Consider the following 22,046-nt stretch of genomic DNA (forward strand, 5'->3'; position numbering starts at 1 on the left):
TCCCTCCCTCTTATTCACTCTCTCTCAAATAAATAAATAAATAAAATATTTTTCTTTTCTTTTCTTTTCTTTCTTTTTTTTTTTTTTTAAGAGAAAACGATGTGATGGAATGGGTAGTGCAAGAGAACTACAGAAAATAGAGGGTGAAATGAAGAACACCATCTTGGGAGACCAAATTACCCTTCACCCCTTGCCCAGCACAGTTGCTTGCCGTAGAAATTTGGTGCTGGAGACCCCGACTGGGAGGACTTCTGGCTCCATTTCATAGCTATTTCAACTTTGATTATTAGTTCTCTATCCAGGAACCTGTGACTCACTGGCTGAACATAAGTAATAGCAATTATCAGGTATGTTTTTAACATAGAAATATATTTTTTAAATTACTTTGCCTGAAAAAAAAATATTACATAAGGATAGCATACATTTTTTGGAAAGGTACATCCAAGAAAACTTAATATATTAACATACTATGTAAATACCCACATATACTTTGTGGTCCATTTTTTTTTTTAGCATATAATATTCGCAGTGTGCCTGGGTAACTCAGTCGTTAAGTGTCTGACTCTTGATTTTGGCTGGGGTCTCAAGGTTGTGGGATTGCATCTAACTGGGGCTCCACACCCAGCAGGAGTCTGCTAGCCCCTCTCCTTCTGTCCCTTCCCCTGCTCATACACATACTCTTTCTAATAAATAAATAAATCTTTAAGAATTTTATAAAAAGAGTAAAATATTTGTTTATCTACATGGCAAAAGAGACACGAAAAGTTAGTTATTATCCAGTTAGTAATCCAGAATTTATGAAGACTAGGAAACTAAAATTCTACAGTGGATTTTTTCCTTTTTTTGTGAAGGTGGAAGGGATAAGCAGAATATTGTTTTGTTCATTCACATATTGTTTTGTTCATTCACATGACAACAATGAACTTATATATAATTATTTTATTTATATATATAATTATAAATTACATATATAATATATAAACATATATAAAATATATTATATATAAACCTTAATATATATAAACTTATATATAATTATTTATTATAAATAATAAATTTATTATTTATAATTACAAATGGTACTTTACAGTGCATACAACTCCTACTCAAGTTACCCCATTTAATTCTCAGAACAGCCCTCTAAGGTAGAGGGTGTCATACTCCTTTCAGAGAAAAGGAAATCAAGACCCAGGCGATTTAAGTGACCTACAGGAGGTCATATTGATGGTAGAGTAACAGCTGAAGCCTACGTGCCTGGACTGAGCTCCTTCCTTTTCCATCACATCATCACTTCCCTTCAACTGATACAATGTAAAATCTGCATGAGTAGAATTTCTAAATAAACAAACCAACCAGCAAAAGCCCAAGATGCTGCAATGAACTGGGGTGCAGATATTTGTTTGAGGTCCTGATTTCAATTCTTTTTGGATAAATACCCAGGAGTGGGATTGTCGGATTATATGGTAGTTCTATTTTTCACTTTTTAAACTATTCTCTATAGTGGTTGCACTATTTTACATTCCAGCTGCTGGTGTCTAAACATTCTAGTTTCTCCGTATCTTCACCAACACTTGTTATTATCTTTTATTTTTAATTTTTAAAATTTTTACTTCTTTATTTATTATAAAAATTTTTAAAAAGATTTTATTTATTTGACAGAGAGAGATAGATCACAAGTAGGCAGAGAGGCAGGCAGAGAGAGAGGGGGAAGCAGGCTCCCTGCTGAGCAGAGAGCCCGATGTGGGGCTCGATCCCAACCCTAAGACCATGACCTGAGCCAAAGGCAGAGGCTTAACCCACTGAGCCACCCAGGTGTCCTTTAATAAAGATATTTAAAATTTATTTGAAAGACAGTGAGAGAGAGAGAGAGAGAGCACAGAGAGGGAGAAGGAGAAGCAGACTCCCTGCTGAGCAGGGAGCCCAATGTGGGGCTCCATCCCAGGACCCTGGGATCATGACCTGAACCAAAGGCAGATGCTTAACTTACTGGGCCGCCCAGGTGCCCCTGTTTGTTTTTTGGTAGGGCTCCACACTGGGTGTGGAGCCGAGTGTGGGGCTTGAACTCATGACCCTGAGTTCAAGACCTGGACTAAAATCAAGAGTGGGACAGTTAACCGACTGAGCCACTCAGGCACCCAATATTACATTTATTTTGTATTGAAGACCATCCCAACAGGTATAAGGTGATTTCTTATTGTGGTTTTGATTTGCATTTCTCTAATAATTAGTGATATTTAATCTTTTGTATACCTGTTGGCAATTTGTATGCTTTCCGTGGAGAAACATCTACTGAAGTCTTTTGCCCATTTTTTAATCAGGTTATTTGTTTTTTTGCTACTGAGTTGCAGGAGTTCCTTGTATAGTTTGCATATTCACTCTTTATCAGATATATGATATTTGCACTGTCATGTCCAATGCATAATTATTTATAATAGCTAAGAGGAGGAAACAAACTAAATATCCATCAGTAGATGAATGGATAAAGGAAATGTATGTATGTGTCTCACACACAAGTATTATTCAGCCATAAAAAGGGAAATCCTATCATGTGCTACAACATGGTTGAAACTAGCCCACATTATGCTAAGTGAAATGAACCAGTCATAGAAGGACAAATGCCACACTCTTCCATTTGTATGAGGCATCTAATGTCAAACTCACTGAAGCAGAAAGGAAAATGGTGGATGCCAGGGACTGGGGGGAGAGTTGCTGTTCGATGAGTATAAAGTTTGAGTCACATAAGATGAAAAAGTTCTAGAGACCTGCTTATAGTTAACATTGGGCTTATAATTAACAATACCATCCTGTATCTTTAAAAATGTATTAAGAGGGCAGATCTCGTGTTATGTGTTTTTTACCACAACAAACAAACAAACAAACAGGAAGGGATGAAAGCTCTAAAATATAAATTTGAGAGACACCTGGGTGGCTCAGTCGGTCATGTCTGCCTTCGCTCAGGTCATGTTCTCAGGGTCCTGGGATCAAGCCCTTCATAGGGCTTCTTGCTCAGCCAGGAGTCTGCATTTGCCTCTCCCCCAGCTCATGCTCTCTCTTGCTCTCTCTCTCTCTCTCTCAAATAAATAAATAAAATCTTTTATAAAAGTAAAATAAAATCTGGTCAACACGTAAGTAGACTATTTCTGAACACAAATCCACTGCAGATAACAATTCCGACTATTACTCTGGTCCTGTCTTTGTTCTGCTGACAGGAAGTTGGGGTGACGATGCTGGAGACCGTGTGGGGAGAGCTGGGCCTAAAAGAGACCAGAGGTGAGATCCGTGCCATTAACACTTACCTCCCTTCCATTTGCCATCCCGGTGTGGCAGATGTGGCTGGCTCCTTTCCTGTTCATCTCTATATGCCCTCAGAGCATAGCTGCCCTAAATTCACCTCTTCTTCTTGGGTGGGGGGCATGGGGAGTGGTGAGTGTGTATGACTTTCCTCTTCGAAAGTCACATTATGACTTTCTTAAAAGGAGTTAGGAGGTAAGCTTTTTCTGTCTTTTCTTTCTGCCTTTCTTTTCTTTCTTCTTCTTTTTTTCTTTCTTCCTTTTTTTTTTTTTTTTTTTTAATTGACAGTCAAGGAGATCTCTGGTTTTTGAGAATAAACTCCGTTACATTTTCAACTACGAATGACTGGCTCTCTTAGGAAATACAGATGGACAGAACTTGGGAGTCTGGAAAAGTGTGGAAAATCTGATGAAGGTGTAGACCTAGCCAATGGAAAGCGTTTTGGTGGGTCTAATGATTTTGGGAAAATCTCTGCAAGGCTGGAACATTTTGCCACACATAAGTGGTTATTTCCTTAGCCTCTTCTGCATTCACTGAGAGTTCTGTGTAGCTGGTCAGAGAGCAAGAGAACTGAAAAATAGTCCCAATATGGGTTTGTCAGGAAAGATATTTCAATTCAGGTTTTTCAAATGTATTGCGTGTAACAAAGCCTGTATTTCTTTTTCATTTCAAATGAAATCTGCCTCATTCTGGTTCACTTAACTCTTGGAAACCTAGTTTAATATGTTCAGAAAGCCCTTTGAGGGAGCACTGTGAAGGCTTTCACCACCGCCCCCCCCCCTCTGTAGAAGCAGGAAATCTAGTTCTGCCAAATGCAAATGAGCTCAGACTCCAAAAGGCAACGTTTCAAAATGTAGAATGCTACAGTTTTTAAGACAGCATGCCCTGAATAAATGATATTTGGGGGTCTAAGAAACTATAGAAAGCTATTGCAACATATTTAAAATTTGCCATTTCAGAAATACTAATGTTTGCAGCACATCTTAGATTTCCGTCAGCGAATGACAACAATACCTTCCCTTCATCTTTATGGTGGCTTCAGAACCTCCCGGCGGTCTACAGAGCCCCCTGTTTCTAGAATTGTCTATGTTCTGTTTTGGAAGAGAAAGGCCTCTCTCGGACTCACACGTCATAGATGAGCGAAAGAAATGCAGTTGCCTACAAGATGGCATTGGGGTTCCTGGAAGAAAATAGAAGCTGGTTTCTTAAGAGTTACAGCCCTCCCTGCAAGGGTTAATGGAGCCAGGTCCAAAGACGTTGGGCAACCACAGAAATAGGATAATAAATGTGACACTCTCAGACTATCAGTAGCAAATATTTGAGCTTATCAAATAACGGAGGAAGTAGTTTAGTTACAAATAAACCAATCTCTCATAAAACAAGTTTTCACACAGGGTCATTTCATTGAGCTGGAGACAGCTAGAGGCCACTCGTAGGCAGAACTCCCACTCTGTGTACACTGGGTAATAGCCCCTCATGATTAATGGACAGCCAGGGGGAGGCTGTGTCCCGCGGCTCCGCTGAGAAATGGAGCTGGGCCCAGCCATAAACAGCATCTCAGGATTATTGCTAGGAAGTGACTCATCCTCTGGGAACATAGCTGGATTTGTGCTCTCTGTCCCTCACCACCCGCCTTCTTTCTCTCGCTCGCTCTCCCTTTTTTTCCCTGTATAGCAGAGACCATCGTGTCCTAGAAACTATAGTAGATGTCACTGCTTGGCACTTGCTGTGCAAAGAGAGGACAAGTATGTGGGTGTGAGGGGGAGGTGGAATGCTACTCTTAAAGTCACAGGGACTGTGCGGGCTGGGGCTCTGTTGAGATTAGTTTGTTGAAGGCGTCTAATTTGGATTCCAGAAAAAGCACAAACACTGTGTGAGGGTAGACCAAAAAAAAAAAAAAAAAAAAATTAGAAGTCCTTTTCTCAAAGTAAAATTCTCATTGAGATTCAGAAGAAATAAAATATATCCTGGCACGATTTGATTAATTTAGCTTATAAAAAGAAAAAGATAGCTGCCAGCTCCTGGGTATGTGAATGCCATCTCTACCGAAACAGAAAAATGCATATGATATTTCTATATTATGATATCATGGAAAGTTTGTTTTAGTCCCCCAAAGATTGTAAAAATAAAACATCTAGATTCTATGAAATACAGAAATAGAAATAAAAAACTGAACAAATTCGACCATGATACCACCATTCGAAGGCAACCATTATGAACACTTTATTTTCTTCCAGTCCTCTTCCAACATATTTAAAAATAGACTTTTGAGACCTTATCCATATGTAGAATTTCAGTTTCCTATTTTCAGCCAACATTTATCGTGTTATTCAATCTTTTCTCATACATAAGTTTAAAGCTGCAACATACTAATTTTGCAATTTTAATTAACAGGCCACTTTTGGAATAGGTACATGTTCACGCTAAAAGCCATAGTTGGCTCCTCTGTTTTTGAGATGTATTTATTTGCTAAAAATTATACTTAATCTGTTTCTAATAAAAACTGAAAGGAAAATTCTATGCTATTATTCTTATGGTTAACTCATTAACTTTTATATTGAAAATAAATATTCTGGCAATTGAGTTTTCCACAGAACTAGAAAAAAATTAGTCCCGATCCCTTAGCCTTATAATGTACTTAACCCTACTAATGCTCTTTCCAAGTGCATAAGCCCTTATTGAGTAACTACCTTTAGATGTCAAGATGAATTTAAAAGTGAAGGCATGACATTCACATTTGCCCACGCCCCCTCCCACTCCCTACAGTACCTGCGTTTAGATGCATTTTGTTTATGTGGGACATCTGGAACTACTTTTGATGACCATTATCTTTTCTGGGTTCCTGGACAAATGTCCTCCCAATCAGCCCCGGAGCCATTATATGTTCTGAACAGTAACTCCACTGTGTCTCGCCAACAATGCCTCTGCCTTTCTCTTATTTAACCCAGAATAAAAGTTATGTTGTGAGTGTCTGCATAGAAATATGGCACTGAATTCACTTAAAATATTAAACTTGCCTTCACTATAAGGTAGGTCCTTTTCCTGGTCCCAAAACAATGCCCACTCAGGGTAAAAACACCGTGGTAGCCCAGTCCATGCGGGTGCGAGCCCACAGAGGCTACTGCCTGCTTCCAAAGCACGACACGCCGCTTGTTTCCAAGCGGAGTTCCTCTAGATTGTACTTAGGTTTGATACCTATGAGGTTTCTATTAAAGGATGGAAAATAGCTGCCTTTTAGAATAAAATCCAGGCTTGCCTAGATTGTTTCCTTGCTCCAGAATAGATATAACTTAGAAGCTGTTTGTAGTTTTGAAAGCTGTTTCTCTTTGCAGAAACCACACCAAGTGTCAATAGGTTTCCATACATTTGGTCAGAACTTACTGAGAAAGCAAATCCCAAATGGTGAGGCATATTGTACGTGCAAAGCACTAAGTTTTAGCTTCGTGTCTCAAAGATTTTCTTTTAAGTTAACGGTAGCTCTAAGTTATAGGGAGGTCTGCAAGGTCAAGAAACCAACAATTTAGACTGTGGATTTGAAGAGATATTAATACATCTCTACCCACCTCCCCAATCATATGCAGCTAGGAAAAAACACTTACACTGAGTAACCACTGTATGAAGATGGAAGCAAATGACCATTTATTGAGCACAGACTATGTGCCAAGCTTTACTTACACTTAAATATTTAAATCTTATGATAATTCTTTTGGTTAGGTGTTGCTATCCTAATTTTATCAATTAACAAATCAAAGGTATAATTAGTAAAGTCGGAAAGGTCAGTCATCTCAAATGTGATCAGTCACAAAGGAGATTTATTCACTTTTTAACACATAAAGGTGCTTTTCATGGCATATCACACAATATTAAAACATAAAATTAGGAAGTGAAATCCAGTCAGAGAAAGAATTCTCCCAAGAAATTCTAAAGGTGTATTTATCTAAAGATACAATATTGATTTCTTCTGAAACTTCAAAACTGGAATTTCTTCATAGTTCCCAGGGACTATGAAACTGTCCTATCATAGAATGTTAGGACCATAATCTGAGGTTCCCATTCCTCTTATGTTCCTTATCCTAATGAATGAAGCTCATGTCCAGTGTCCCTGTGACTGTTCTCACTCTCTGGGTCATTCGACCCAATTCTATTTCTGTATGTTCAAACCCCATTTCTGTCAGTAAAGCAGAAGATTTGACAAGTCTTGGAAGGGAGGTAAAAGAAGTAAAACTTGGGGCAAGGATGCAGAGTGGGTCACAACAGCAGCCTCTATTTCTCTAAGGCTTACTCTCTGGTCAAGCTCATGCCAAGTGCCTTGCCTATAATTCTCACAGCAATGCTGGTGGCAGGTATCCAGTCCTTCTTAGTTTGAGCTTGGTGTTTAGAGAGGTTTTAAAAAATGCCAAAAATAATAGCTAGGAAGTGCCAGAATTGTTATTAAATTCAGATCTGACTCCAAAAATTTTTTTAAATAATGGGTCATATTATCCTCTAATAGTTTTTACTGATTTTCTAGTACTCTCATTTATCATAGTTTAGAGGCAGGTATTGGCAAATAAAAAAACTAAAAGGACCCAAAGGCATCATATCTAAAAGTTTATCAAAAGACTGGATTATTGGAGGAGTACTTATGTGCCTTATTCTCCAGATCTTGAGAATGAGCTGGGACCATCATTACTCTCTTTTGGATATATGAGAGTTAAGTCAGAGGTATAGACTAGCATTTTCTCAAATCCCTTTGGTTCCTGAAAATGTGTGTTCTGCACTGACCACCTCTTCCAGGTGAATCTTCCATAAGGCATAACTAGCACAGTCATCTGAAGGAATAAAAGTGCTGGTGAGGGGTACCTGGGTGGCTCAATGGGTTAAAGCCTCTGCCTTTGGCTCAGGCATGATCCCGGGGTCCTGGGATCGAGCCCCACATCGGGCTCTCTGCTCGGCAGAGAGCCTGCTTCCCTTCCTCTCCCTCTGCCTGCCTCTCTGCCTACTTGTGATCTCTGTCTTGCTGTCAAATAAATAAATAAAATCTTTTTAAAAAAAAAGTACTTGGTGACAATATAGAATTCTTCACACTAATCCCATTTATCCTAAGGTTCCTGATGAGAGTTGCCTTCAAACTAGGAAAGGAGATAGTGGGAAGAATGTCCACTGGCTATTAAAGAACTGCTTACTCTCGTTGGTTTGGTTCTAGTGGCTTCCTCAACTCTCAGTATTTCCTGAGATGATATGAAAGTCTTGAGAGGGCATCCTAAATGAACAACCACTCTCTGGGATTGTCAAGAGTCAGGAATATTTCTGTCTTTTTTCATATCAGATTTGCATATGTTATACTTTGCACTTGATATAAATCATCCTTCAAATAAGAGAGCTGTTATTGAATACTCTGGTACTTTCCAGATTGATATTGACCAATAATGTTTGTCTACATCTCCTGAATTTGACTGACTCAACTTCAGGATACATACACACTTTTATTATAGGAACAACACTTTTGCAAATGTTAATTCATTTAAATTGTTTCCCTTAAGTAACATTTCTTTGGCACGGTTTCAAGGTGGGACTGGAACCTATCACTTCATGATGGGGTGAAAGAGGGACCTGATCCTCTAACAAAGCAATGCACTTGAGAAGCAGGTTTGGTGTGGAGAAAGGCTAAGAATTACCAAATCTCTTGACCAGACCCTGCTTGACCTCATTCCTTCTCCTCTCTGCACACATGCACACAGTAGTCTTCAACTTTCCACAATAACAGGAAGACCTCCATCACTGGGTCCTCCACATTTATAGAGAAAATATCTACATTTGCTGTTAAGGATTGGCCTAGAGGAGGGAGACATTTGGAAGGAGGGAAGTAGTACAAAAGGGAAAAGCCATCCTTTTCATTCGAGGGAATTATAGGAAGAGAAGAAGAAACATTAGCCTTTGGAAATATATTTGTATTCCCTAATATTTTCATTTTTATTAGCATCTGATCCTCACTGTTGAAAATGCATCGTTTGCAGGGTGCCTGGCTAACTCAGTCTGTTACACATCTGTCTCTTGGTTTTGGCTCAGGTCATGATCTCAGGGTTATGAGGTGGAACCCCAGGTGTGGCTTGCACAGGGTGTGGAGTCTGCTTAAGATTCTCCCTCTCCCTTTCCCTCTGCCCCTCCCCCCTCAGAAAAGAAGAAAATCTATTGTTTGAGATAGCAGTCGATAAGCAAGGGCTGTGATGATTCCTTCTCCTTGCATTGGAGACCTTCAGATGGTTATTAGCAGCTACTGATGGACTTTAGGAACATCTTGGGGTTCATTCTGATCCCTGGCCATCCAGAGAAAACTCATGAGATGATTAGAACAAATGAATTTCTGAAACTGTTTAATTTATGCAGCTCATTGCCAAAATGAGTCCCAGCCTGATGTCTCCAGTGAATTTTCTGAATCTGCTGGCATAGCAGTGGGCTGGAACCAATCGTTCCCAACCCTGGCTATGCATTAAAACGCCCTGGTGAGCTTGGTCAGCCACCAGAATCCAGACCCTAACTGAGACCAGTTAAACCAGCACCTCCAGTGGGCGGGGTGGGGGGAGGGGGGCCCTGACACCAATATGTCTGAAAAGTCTCCCAGGTGATTGTAATTGTACAGCCAGGACTGAGAATGACTTAGTTTGGTCCAGTTACTATTACTCAACAGTGGCAAGCAATTTTCATTCATTGACCTCGTACCTGAGTCAGCTACACTAGATTGTATTTCTTATGGCTCAAGAAGATAATATTTTAAGCACAGGATATTTCTTTTTACAGAAGATACAGTGTCCATTGATTTCATGTTAAAGGAGATCAATGATGACAAAAAGCACAAATTGAGGCAAAATGAGTACTGTTCTGAACAGACACACATGCTCTGATATTTGTAAGGTAGGACTAAAACTGGGCTTCTCAACCTTGGCACTATTGACATGTGGAGCCAGATAATTCTTTTTGAGTGGGGAGCCTGACCTGCAGATTGTAAGATGCTTAGGATCGTCCTTGACTTTTGCTCACCAGATGCCAACAGCAACCCCCTCCGAACCGTGACAAACAAAAATGTCTCCAGACAATAGAACAACATCATGGGGATCCAGACGTTTGCTTATAAGAGGGGGAGGTAGGACAAGGTGAAAGTAGGCAAATGCTAATCCTGGGGGTTAATCCATTACAGTCAAAACCGCTGTCAAGATAAGTACAATTTCCAGTCTAGCCATCCTTGACAGCTACTTCCTCTTGAGAGCCTTTTCTCTTTCATTGTGACAGTCACTGGTTTTAAGGAATGCAACTGTCTGTAACTCAAGAAAGTGAGGTGTCAAACTGGGGGCTGTTTAGAACTCCAGGTATGGTCTGGAAGGAAGACTTTAAGATGTGGTGGAATTAACAACAGCCTTGGGTTTTCATTATTTCCTCTAACTTGCTCTTTTTAGAAGACAAGCATGTGCAAAATTAAAACCAATCTGGCTCTAGTCCTTTCTGTGATGCTACAAAACATATTTCATCATTACTGATTTATCCCATTTAAGAAAGTAAGCTGGTTAAGCTCAATGTATGGGAAATGCATCAGCAAGAAGACAGGAATCTTGTGGTAAAAATTTCAATGAGTATATTATATAAGAAGGCAAACAATCCCTTTTCAGTATAGGTGAATATTTGGGGATATTAAAATTCCACGTTGAAACTATACTGGGGTAATCTCTTATAAAACATTCTGTGGAGTAGCTGTAATGTAATATCACATGGAAACAGACAGTTGGGGGAGATTTAAGAGGTCAGCTGGTACAAAACACAGTTCAAGCAAGATCTGTATATACCCACGGTTGTAGGATCCATGATTCTCATTGCTAGTTTCAAAACTGCTCTCTACTTTTGGGGGCATAAGGGATGCTCTCCTCTAAACTGACTAAAAATACTCAAGTAAGCTTTGTAGCTGTGTAGCCATTAGTGTACAGCATATCCGACAGCTTTAGAGATAAAGAAACAAATAAGAAATTGCTCTCTTCCAGTAGCCTGAAGAAAGCTGCAGGCTTTTTCTAATGGAAAAGCCCAACAGAGGACTATCCTACTCTGACAAAAAATTTAAATGTACTTCCTGGGTTCTGAGCCTGCCTTTATTCTTTTCTTCTCTCTTCAAATAATATTAAGACACTTGCATTTTCTCCGTATGCCAGCCTCCTTCTAGCTCTATAAAGAAGATGGAAATTTATCCAGACTCTTACTGAACTATGAGACCCACGTGTTGGTCTACTTGACATTTTTGCAGCGTTAGGCAAAGAATGGTCTAAGATTTTTTTTTTTTTTTTTTTTTTTAGGGAAGAGGGTGAGAGATCCCTCTTTTTCTTTCTTTTCTTTTCTTTCTTTCTTTTTTTTTTTTTTTTGGTCCTGACATATAAAGACTTACTTTAGGTGGGTGTATCCTTCAAACATGTTGGGTTTTCGTTTTTTATTTTTTACTTAAAATTCAGTGTGCTGATATTTGTACATGTTTGAGGTTACCATTTTTCATGGTCAGACATGTCTTAGTTTACAGATTTGTTACTTGCTGCTATTAAAAGCAATGTGTGTCCTTTGTCACATTACTCTAGTGCCTCAATATAAAGCCATAAAATCACTGAGTACAATAAAATGTCTAAACAAAGAAATCTAATATAATTTTATCATGTCTCTGAAATTAAATTCTACATACTTAATCTTAGAAGGATACTTGGATCTGGTTTTTCTGTCATTTTTTTCTTTCTTAGTAAAACACTTCAAATGCAAAATGAGTTTAAAAATGAGTGAAAGATGAGTACATCTTAAGACACATAGGGTTTCCCATATATAAGGTTTGCCAAACTCTTAGTTAAAAGATGAGTCTCATAAGAGAGAAAGGAACTCCAAATACCAAACATTCAAAGCTAATTTGATTAATCAGATAAACCTTAGGAAGACTCTGGACATTCCAGAAATATTGTTTGGAAACGATCTCAATTTACTCAGTTCCCAAGCACTAAAATGTTTGTGCATCCTCCTTCCAGGATTTCAGCTGACTTGCATTTTCATTCACAGTGACCTGTTTCTTACATCTGTCCTCACATTGCAAAAGTATCCTCCTGTCCAGAATTCACACAATTGTGTCTCTGAGTTGATGCTAGTTGTGCCAAGGAAAAGGTTTTACAGTAATGAGATCTAGGGGACCAAGAAGCTGCTCTGAGGTAGACATGCAGGGTCCTGGGTGGGGGGAGGGGCTGCCATTTCACTCAGGGGCTGTAGTGTGCCAGCATGGCCACATTTCATGATTCACTTGGACCCTGGTCAGGACTTAGGACTGAAAATGGCTGGGGAAGTTTCTTCTTTCCCTCCTCACGTCCTCCCTTTCCCCCTTCCTTCCCTTTTTAAAGGGAGAGGCTGTACAGAAGGTGGGTAGAACTTGGACTTTGGAGCTAGGCTGCCTGAGTTGAAACTCACTCTACCACTTGCCAGCTGTTTAGTCTTTGGCAAATTATTTAACTTCTCTGTGACTGCATTTGTTTATCTGTAAAACCAATGTTCCAGAAGGTTGTTGTAAGGATTAAATGAGTTAATATATATAAAACTCTCATGGTACTACCTAGCATCTAGAAGGTACTCGCTGGGAAGAAAGAAAGAAGGAAAGAAGGAAGGAAGGAAGGAAGGAAGGAAGGAAGGAAGGAAGGAAGGAAGGAAGGAAGGAAAATAAAATGGTGAGGGTGGTGGTTCCTGTTGTACAGATCTCTGTTGCTTGGGACAGTCTGTGTGCATGGCCAACACAACCTCCACTTTATTTCACCCAAGTCCAAGCCCTAAGGAAGTTGATGAACACGTCTGATGTCCATTTTCAACTTCCCAGGAGGGAAAATAAGATTAGCCCCAACTTGTGGTGGGGATCCCCCACAGAACTGAGCCTCTGTAACCCGGAGGCTGAGGTCTTTCACTAGGTAGGCAGTTTGAGGGATCCACTCTGTTTGTGGATAGTTCTTAGCCAAGGGGGGGCATGACTGAACAGATCCTTGTAAAGTGCCCACTGACATTATTGTCTTAGTCTGCTATGGCTGCCATAATAAAATGTCACAGACTAGGTGGCTTAAACAACAGAAACCTATTTTCTCACAGTTCTAGAGTCTCAAAGTCTAAGATCAAAGTGCTGGCAAGCCTTTTCTGAGGCTTCTCTCTGGCTTGCAGATGACTGTCTTCTTGCTGTGACCTCACATGGCTTTTTTTTTTTTTTTTCTCTCCTGTGCCTGAGCATTCATTCCTAGTGTCTCTTCCTCTTCTTGTAAGGACACCAATCCAATTGGATTAGGGCTCCCCCCTTGTGGCCTCTTTTAACCTAAATTACTTCTTAAAGGCCCTATCTCTAAATACAGTTACAGATAGGGACTCCTGGGTGGCTCAGTTGGTTAAGCATCTACCTTCTTCTGCTCAGGTCATGATCCCAGGATCCTGGGATGGAGTCTCCTTGCTCAGTGGGGAGACTGCCTCTCCCTCTGCCTGCTACTCCCCCTCTGTGTACACTCTCTGTCTGTCAAATAAATAAATAAAATCTTAAAAAAATATATAGTTTCATATGGATTAGGGTTTTACCTTATGAGTTTTGGGAGGTGGGGGAAGGACACAATTCAGTCCTTAACATTTATCTTAGAAAAATTACTTTTGTGGGGTTCCTGTCTTGGACAATGGTAGGAAACAGAATTTTCTGGCCCTTAACTGAAATTTTAATCTTAAATCCTTAGATGATTATCATATGAGGAAGTGATGGGGCAGGGATTAAAAATTCTCTTCAAGCTATTTATTAAGGTGACTTATGAAAAAAAATAATAAAAAAAAAAGTGCTGCTAGGGTCATGTGGCTGGCTCTGTCAGAAAAGGGTGAGACTCTTGATCTCAGTGTCCTGACTTCAAGCCCCTCCTTGGGTGTAGAGATGTTGGGAACGTTGTCTACTGTTCAGGTCATTATATTAAAATCAGGAGGGGTTTTTTTTCCCCCCTAAGTGGAATAAAATCCCAGCTAAGCAACAAATAAGAAAAAAACAAATGTTATTAATTTAGATAGAAAGTTATGCAAAAAAAAGACCAAATGACTAAGTTCTAAATTCCTATAAAAGTTATTTCTTTTTTGGAAATACTTTTTTCTTCAAACCATAATTGATACTGTCTCCTTGGAAACAATCCTGAGACTAGCTGGGTTACTGGAAACCGTGTAGCTTAAACTTAAATTACAGTAATGTGTTGCCTCTTCCTATTAGTGCTACTTGTACCAGTAGAGACAACCTGAGTATCTTTCTATCGTGCTATAGGCTAATGCTGATGGAAAGATGCTCAAGTCAGAAATGGGAGCTGAGAAGGATGTGTGCACATTTCTCTGTGCAAAGTAATGCATGGACATTTTGATTTCCCTCATTGGTTTCTTGGGCTAGGTTAATATAGCTCTGTGCCCATGAGACAAAGTTGGCTTCCTGAGCTTGCAAGGACGATGGTGGGAGATTCAGTAAAGTTCATACCATGAGGCTTGACTGGAAAGAGACAGTTTTTCTTCCACATGACATTCCAACACTACTGTTGGCTGCTACTTGAAACAGTGCTTCTAGAATTTATTCAATTTTAATAAATCCCCTCTCTTCCATTATAGTACAGAAGGCACTGCCCTAGGAATCTCAGAGATGAGAAGGTAAAATAAAGTTGGCCCTCAAGAGAGTCACAGCTTTCAGTAAAAGAAATCCAAATTGACTTCTCTACTTAATGCAATGTAATATGTTGGAGATGGAACAACCGTCTGGAAGTGCAAAATGAGACAAATTTGTAGATGAGAGAGATGTGTAGACACAGCAAACCCACTGCCTGGAGTCCACTGCTGGGTGTCCATGGCTCTGTCCCAGCACGCAAACCTCAGCAGTGGGGAGTGATGCTGGTGGCTTTTCACCAAAGCTCATGAGTGACCTTGGGATAATCAAGTAGGAGGAAGAGAGAAAGGCATCTGACACGGGAAGTCAGTATTAACTTTGCTATGAATAAAAAGCTTTATTTTTTCTTTATTTTTTTTGCTACTTAGAGGCCAATATTCTAGGAAACAAAGAGATTTGGCTTTCTGGTTGTGTTTTTGGGTGGGAGCTTAAATGTAAGGAATGTGACAACAGAATGGTTAACAAAGAAATCCTTGATGTTAAATTTATTAAATTTATCCTCCATTTCTCAGATAATTAAGGCATTACTTATGGCATGTATGTCTATTAGCCTGTGTTTACTTTATGATATTGTATTTTGCATATATTATAATTGAATTTGCACAGCTGAAGTTTTTTTTGGCATAGCCACTAGAAACTTGAAGTTTAAATACTCCTTTTTCTACTAACAAAGCATATGCTGGAAATTATTGTTTTCTGAGGGCCATGCTTTATTTAATGTCAGAATTTAGATATAAATTTAGATCATTGATCTAATACTGATTTTTTTATGCAAGTGCCACTGACTTAGCAATTCACTGGTCACCATGATTTGATTTGGAAGTTCTGGAAATGGGGGAGCTATCTGTGCAAAGTCCTGGGAGGGGAATAGCAGTTGGCAAGCCTGACTCCTGTACTCCGATCATTCACAATTTCTTGAAATATGCTGACGAGTTTGAAATTGAAATGGCATGGATGATGACAAATATGTATGACATAAATATTTGGTGGCAGGACTATCTGAAATATATTTATTCAGAAATTACATGAAGACAGACACCAAGTTGCAGTTTCTTCAAGTGACTATGTGTGCCCAAGCAATAGGAACCAGATAGTGTGTGAAGAAACTCTAAGACCACACCCCCCACCCCCACCCCCTTCATTCTGACCCTTCAACTGGAGGTTTGATGCTTCCTCTCCTTACTTGGTCTTCCAGTCTCAAGGCCCAGTTCTCTAACCATTGTCTTGGTTCCTTTGGATATAATTCTGTTTCTTCATTCCTATTCCGTACTACTTCAGGAAACATCTCAATTTGCCACAATACACAGAAATTAACAAACATGACTTCAGTATTTTTCATTCATATTAATGTAAAAGCTAGGCAGCTTCTTAGAATCTCAGGTTTTGAGCTTTTGTTTTTGAGGCAATTTAGAAGAGTAAATTTGTAAACATACATGGAGCTTATCCATTAAGAGCCAAATACCATTAATAATCAGATGTGTTGACACTGTGTCTCTCAAGTTGAGACCAATATCAAACACTGATTTTTTAAAAATAGTTTTTATTAGAGTTTTTGATATATAAAAATAGGATTTGATTTTTTCATTTTTTGGCTTAAGGGGGTGACTAGGGAGGTAGACAAACCATAAGAGACTCTTAATCTCAGGAAACAAACTGGGAGTTGCTGGGGGGGTGGTGGCGGGGGAAGGGATAGTGTGGCTGGGTGATGGACATGGGGGGGGTGTGCTATGGTGAGTGCTGTGAATTGTGTAAGACTGATGATTCACAGACCTGTACCCCTGAAGCAAATAATACATTATGTGTTAATAAAATAAAATAAAATGATTTGAAATGCACGCAACCTCAATTAAAAAATAAAAAAAAATAAAATACATGTCATCTTGTAATCACTTTCTAGTTTTAGCCTAGGTGTTGTCAATAAGCTGGGATGATGGTGATGATTTAGTGTCACGTGGAAATATAAAATCTCATGCTACTTCAGCACATTTGATATGCTGGCTTTAACTTACACATTTTGACAGGGTCAAAGGATTTTTCTGAATTCTCTGAAAAGAAAATTCTGCCCAATACCTATGGCTACTAAACCACCTATTGCTTTTCTGAACTCCCAAAATACCTCCTTTGTACCTTTATTAAAATACCAATTCATACCTTGGTTTATAGCTCTTTGTACTTTAGCTTTCCCAACAGCCTGTAAACACTTTGAAGTCATGAAATATACCTAATCTTTCTTTGAATGCCCCATAACACCTATCCCATGAGTCAGTAAGTGTTTATGGGATGGGTGAAAAACAAATAAGAATAATGGACACTGTTATTTTCTACCACCGTTCCAAAAGTGAAATTGGCAAATTCATATTGGCGCATAACTGATTTTAGAAGCAAAGTTTTATGCACAGGGGGGTCAAGAAGAGTAATGCACATTCCTGAATGAATGAAGGATAGTGATGACTTCAAAGCCACCAGGAGACCATTTACTTTATCTGGGATCAAGGACTCCGCATGGATAAAAGGCAAAGGAAGTCCTACTCCTTGAAAACAAATGTTTTCTTAACATAGAAGTTTGCTATCTAAATCTCCTTTAATTCCTCGGGTTCAGCCCTATGAAATCACTTTCCTTGAAGTTTAATCATCCCCAAACCCATAATAATAATTTGGAGAAAGATAAATTGCCATAGAAAACATAGAATATGGTAGAATGTAAGTCTAGCATTAGGGAGACTTGACCTTGTTCTAAAACTCATCCGTGGAAACACTGTGCTTAGAGCTGATGTGAATTCGCTCCCCTCTCTACTTGCTTCATGGTACCAAGAGCACACAGAGAGGCCTTTGCACAGAACGATGGACAACCATAATTCCTAAGTTAGTTAAATTAAAGCAAGCATTTTCATACATATAATGTTTGGTGTTGTAATTGTTTTTATGTTTGCATTTAGAAAAGAGACGGCAGAAAATAGACAAATACATGATTTGCTTAGGAAAATAAATTTGGAAACTGGTGGGGAGTAGAAATACTTAATCCCTGATCAGTGAAATTCTTCCAGACTCTCATTACACCGACCTTGTCTCTCTTTTTTTGCCTTGGATTTGGCAGCTGTAGCAGGGATTGTGGTTTTTACGAAAAGTAGATTTTTTTTTCCTTTTAAATGTCCATGTATCTACAAATGTGGAACTTAGAATTTCAAAATATGATAAGAATTTTTGTCACTTTATAGGTTTTGATTTAATTTATTTTAGAAGCTTCACCATTCTTTTGCTAGTAGCTGACAGATCCAATCCTGTTCCCATATGCTTTCTGCTATTTAAAAAGAAACAGTACACAATTGCCTCTGAGAAGCACCATGTGTTTCCAAAGTGTGAATCTGAAAACTATCCATCTGGTCATGCTGGCATCTTTCTAAATTGTATGTGATTGAAAGAAACGTATTCAACATTTTGCAACTCTTTGGCCAAATGAGGACGATAATAAGGTAAAGATCTTTTTTTCATTTCCACTTCTCGAAAATCAAGTCTGTTCCTTTAGCCTGGAATACCTCGCCCACCCTTCCACCTGGATGGCCCCAATCATCCATCAAGACCCAAGTCGTGTGTTGTTTCCTTAGTGAATTCTCTGTAACCCCAGCTCTGCACTGTTTGTACAACTCTACTCATACTGGTATAAAAATGCTTATTTACTTTGATTAAAATGATTTCTTTAAATATTGCCTCTCCTGTAATCTGTGAACTCCTACAATGGAAGCCAGATGGTCTCCAATGCAATTTAGAACAACAAAATACTATTACCATATTCCAAACACTAGTCTAGAGCCGGCAAGGACAGTCTTGAATAAACAGAGATAATTTTTTGCCCTAAAAAGATGACAATCTAACTGGGAAGAAAAAATTGGGCAACGAATTGCACTTAAAGTTGATGCTCTTTGGGGAGATAACTACATCTGGAAGCTTCAGGTAGACAAAAATAAATTTGGAAGTCTTTTCATGTTGTTGCTATTATTAATACTTTTGTCTTATATGACATAAATATTTAGATTAATTTTGTAGATTTGTGGAATCATTGGAGGGATCAATACTATTTCACATTTCTTGTGAAGACGATGAACAGTCACTGAATTATGGGCTACGCCTAGTGCTAGGTTTTATACCCGTATTACTTTATGATGATATGTAAACCCTCTATGCTGAAGTTACTTTATCGTTTTCAAACTTAAATTAATCATAAAAATAAGACTTCATTTCAGATTTCTTCTTTTTTTTTTTTTACATTCATTTCAGATTTCTTAAGAGGGAGATACATTATATTGAATCATTATAGTTTTAAGTACGTAATATTAAAATATGTCTACATGTTAACTAAGTAGAAATAATAATTTTATGGTAAACTAAGAAATCGGCACATCTTGCCACAAAACATTAAGGGCAAGGTGACTTCCTATTTGTTGATCATGTTGAAAAGCATAACAGGATCAATTGTTAGGAAGATCAATTCAGTAAAAAAAAGTTAGTCCTTCAGATTTTGGTCAGATCAATTATCACAGAATTCAGTTCATTAAAGAAATAATCTGTCTCTGCCTTAAATGGGGACACCTTGATTATGGCTTTTACTAGAGACTAAATTCCATCATCTCTACTTCTTTTGAACTTCATCACAGCCTTAGGACTAGAACATTACACCAAGTGAATTTGGTAGAAGCTAAAGAAATCAACTTTGACCCTCTCTTATACTATTCAAATGCAATAAATTTAATTAACATACATTCTTTTCTCCCTGCAGGCATCACTGCTACCCAAACTCTATAACAGGGCACTTTTGCTCTACAAATATAGGAATTATCTCAAAGTACAAACACTTCAAACTAGAAGAGTACTAAAAAATATGAATTTCTGGCCCTCTTTGGAAAGCTAGTTTCTGTGCACTGTTGGTAGGAAGAAACTGCCTGCTCTTCAGTAGAGATGGGGGACAGGGGGTGTTGTTACAAGATTAATATGGAAGAAGCTTACAAGATGTGCTGGAAAGGAGAGAAACGAGATTGGAATGACAGCTAGAAAGCAGTGATACTGAAAAAGTTAAGTTTTAATTTCTTGTGAAAAGAAAATTTACTTCTTCAATTTTTGAAAAGCAGTATGTTAGGCATCAGTTGGAAATCCAAATTATTGTCCAGCAATATTGAGTATATTTGCTGCTATACCTGTTTCGGGAAAGCTCTGCTCAAAGTTGTGTGATCTTCAAGTTAGTGTAATGAAGAAGAAAACCCCTTGAAAATCTCTCACTTTGTCAGGACTGGGCTGAGGGCAGATGACTCACAGTATGGATTCAAGTTAAATCATTTAACCTTTTTTTCTTATTCAACCCATCTGGGAAGCTGAATACAACACTTCACTAGGAAACAGATGGTGCTCCAAAACTAAATTTTCCCAGATTAAAAAAGAAGAAGAAAACCATGTTATAAGCACCAAAGGAACCAAACGTGGAAAAAGACCAGGGATTAAAAGGAAAAGAGCTATAAACTGGATCAAGCCTTTTCCTCGGTAAAAAAATAATGTAATACTTAAAAAAATCAGTCCTGTGAGATGACTTGGGGACAGAGTTAGGAAAATGTTTCCCAAGCACCATATGCGTAAAAGGTAGTCATGATTATTAGTACATCTGAAAAGTAAAATGCTCTTTGCTGGCACAGAATTTTGTGTTCATTTACATATCTATCTCAGAAAATGAATGTGATCACTTTAGAGAACCTTTGGGTTATCTATTTGACATCTGTAAAGTTAAACACTAATAAAAACATTTCTTGAGAAAATTTATGGGATTCATCTGAGTATAGCTCAGATGAAATTTAGCGCTAGTTGACAAATGAAAAAAATTTCCAACGTGTTGCAGAATAATTGTTTTCTAATCTATGTTATATATATATACACACACACACACACGTATATATATATATACACACACATATAATTTTATTTATTTTTTGGCCTATATATGTATATGTGTGTATATATGATATATTAAAATATAATATATTAAATATATTAAAAATATATATTCAATACACTTGCATATTAATTGCTTGAAAGAAAGGCAAGACATTGCCCTTTGCTAACTTTGGGTGATTATGTTATTGTATGTAAAAGTATATTAAGTTCAAATGTGCTTATATGCCAATATTTATATCTGTCATATTTTAGGGAAGAAGAAATGTCCTGTTGTAGCTAAAGCTACAATGATGAATAAAGTAGAACATAACAAAGTATCTATACCTTCTTCTTTCTAGACTGGTTATAATAAACTTGGGGGTCATTAGCTTACTATTTAAAAGATGTTGTTCATAGAGGAGGCTGTGTAAACCTGAGAAATTCACATTGTGGGTGTCCAGATGCAACCGTATAAAAAGCCAGCCTGGACTTTGAGTCTGGGACCACCTCCAAAAGGAGGTTCCATTGTGGTTGAGGCAAATGGTGCTTTCTTAACCCAATACAATCTTTTTTTGATTAATTCTCAACATCCTGTATGTATTTTTCTTCAAAGAATCATTTTTTTTTATTGGACTTGGGTCCTATTCCTTTTACAGAGAAATATAGATGAGGCATGGCTAAATGGCTAAAAAGGAGTAAAAATTGAAGGGCAAACACTTCTACTTTTAAGAAAAGAGAGTTCCATATGTTTCTTACTCTAATTTCCTATTGGGAAAAGATAAAAAGCACTGATTATATTATGGCTCTCATTTTTTTTTTAAAGATTATATTTACTTATTTGTGATAGAGCAACAGAGAGCCCAAACAGGATGAGTAGCAGGCAGAGGGAAAGGGACAAGCAGGCTCCCCACTGAGCAGAGAGCCTGATGCAGGGCTCCATCCCAGGACTCAGAGATTATGACCTAAACTGAAGGCAGATGCTTAACCACTGAGCCACCCAAGAACCCCTCATTATGGATTTTAATGTCCACAATAATGAATGTCCAGATAAACATAAATTCTCCAGTTTAATACAGCCCCTGTTCAAGGCAGCAAATGTATCCTTGGGAATGTTTGCGTAAGTAAATCCAGTATAAACCCATTTAATTTCTTGAGACTTGTAAACCAA

The 22,046-nt window shown here is 38.2% G+C and overlaps 1 long non-coding RNA gene across 1 annotated transcript in view; it reads left to right on the forward strand.

Annotated features, from left to right (window-relative positions):
• Positions 1 to 243: 243 nt before the first annotated feature.
• Positions 244 to 22,046, forward strand: part of LOC116871481 — a 33,745-nt gene continuing 11,942 nt past the window's right edge. Inside the window, exon 1 of the long non-coding RNA XR_004383412.1 lies at positions 244 to 347. This is a non-coding gene — a long non-coding RNA (uncharacterized LOC116871481). The remainder of the gene's footprint in view (positions 348 to 22,046) is intronic.

This window comes from Lontra canadensis, unplaced genomic scaffold, assembly GCF_010015895.1.
Source record: "Lontra canadensis isolate GAN:19392208 unplaced genomic scaffold, GSC_riverotter_1.0 scaffold26, whole genome shotgun sequence".
In the NCBI taxonomy this organism is placed as follows: Eukaryota; Metazoa; Chordata; class Mammalia; order Carnivora; family Mustelidae; genus Lontra; species Lontra canadensis.